The sequence below is a fragment of the Echinops telfairi genome, unplaced genomic scaffold, assembly GCF_000313985.2.
Source record: "Echinops telfairi isolate 266 unplaced genomic scaffold, ASM31398v2 ScPeMD7_2;HRSCAF=8, whole genome shotgun sequence".
Taxonomy (NCBI): domain Eukaryota; kingdom Metazoa; phylum Chordata; class Mammalia; order Afrosoricida; family Tenrecidae; genus Echinops; species Echinops telfairi.
Window position 1 is genome coordinate 78,839,938 of NW_022103898.1, and position 2,051 is coordinate 78,841,988.

Below are 2,051 nucleotides of genomic sequence, written 5' to 3' on the forward strand. Positions count from 1 at the left end.
AACAAAGATATGGGTACAATTAATTTTGAATAAAACCATTTAATATTAACTGTTTAATTTTTAAAATAAAAGTATTAAAGTAAATGCTGAAGTTCATAATTTCACCAAACAACCCTTGGTCAGGAAAACTAATAAGAAATTATTGAAAACCAACTCTATGAGTAATTTCTCCCCTTTATTTCAAAGCTATTAATGATTGAAAAGCCCAGTAGCACAGTGGTTGATCACTCAGAGGCTAGTGGAAAGGTGGAATGTCTGTACTAGCATTATTCACAGTAGACCAGTGCAAACCATAACATCCAATATACAAAGTTACACTTAACAATGTCAAAAGGCCAATCCATTAAAAAGACATAACATTCCCAAATGAATATGCATCTAAAAATATAGTTTTAAAAAGCATGAAGTTAAAACTGATGGAACTGGAAAGAAAAATTAAAGTCCCCAGTAAAATGATTCAATCATCTAAGGACACATAGAAAGGAGATCATTAAGAATGTAGAAGATATTGAATGGTATACTTTGTAAATTATATGCCAATAAAACTCTTAATTAAAAAAAATAGGATGTAGAAGAGTTGAACAATACTACCAATCAGCTTTCCTTAACCAACATTTATTGAAAGACAACCAACAACAAAAGAATGCATATTTTTAGTAAGAGCATACTAACCATTTATTGTGAAAGACCAGACCGTATGCCAAGACATAAAATTAATTTCTATTAGTGAAAAATAATGTATTGATTGTGTACAATAGAAGTAAATTAATGTCAACAACAGCAAGATATATGGGAAATCTCTAAATATAGAGAAATTAAATAACCTCCTTTGATCACACTTCAGCATGCATCAAGGAAGACACTACAAGAAAATGAGAAGTATTTTATTGAATTAATAATGAGAACATGAAGGCAATGCATATAAAAGGAGAAATCAATCAAACAATATGAGAAACAATTCAACAGAACCAAACTATAACGTTGTAAGAACAGGCAATTGCTGCTCCATTTTATCTCTATATTTGGGATATTTTCCTCAATAATCCATTTTTACAATTATCCTGACCTCTTTTCTCACTCTCTCCTATACTGGAATTAAAAAGTAATAACAGATCTTATGGGCGACTTTTGAACAAATAAATATTTTTTGAAATCTTCCCTATTTTTTGTGTCTGTAAAAGGTCCAATGGTATGATTGTGTAGATGTATGTTTTCTCGACCTGATTAATTCTTATTTCAATGTGCAAAACTATGTTTTCATCCTCTTTCTATATCAAACCTGATATTTTGTTCTATATTTACCCTTGCGTAGCTACTTTTCTCTCTAGTTGACTCAACTTCAGGGTCTCTTCAGATCCTATAATTCCAATTCCAACAATGATAAGTGAGAAATTCATACAGTTCTTTTGTAAATATAAATTTGCCTTATATGCCTCAATCGAAATGTGACAATATACTTTAAAATACTAAAATAGGAATGATCTTTACTTCAGAAATGTAACTTCTGCTAAATCAAAAGAAAAATATTTAGAATACACAGAAGTTTATTGGAGAATTTTAATACACAATTTTATAAAATTTAAAAACATTTGAAACTTAATTAAATAAATGATTATTTATTTTTTAAAAAGAATAGTATGGTACATATCTATACTTACTATCAAGGAAAATATAATTTGTTGACTTGGGTACTGAGGCTGTGAATACTAACGTGTTTTATATATATATATATATAAAACACGTTAGTATTCACAGCCTCAGTACCCAAGTCAACAAATTATATTTTCCTTGATAGTAAGTATAGATATGTACCATACTATTCTTTTTAAAAAATAAATAATCATTTATTTAATTAAGTTTCAAATGTTTTTAAATTTTATAAAATTGTGTATTAAAATTCTCCAATAAACTTCTGTGTATTCTAAATATTTTTCTTTTGATTTAGCAGAAGTTACATTTCTGAAGTAAAGATCATTCCTATTTTAGTATTTTAAAGTATATTGTCACATTTCGATTGAGGCATATAAGGCAAATTTATATTTACAAAAGAA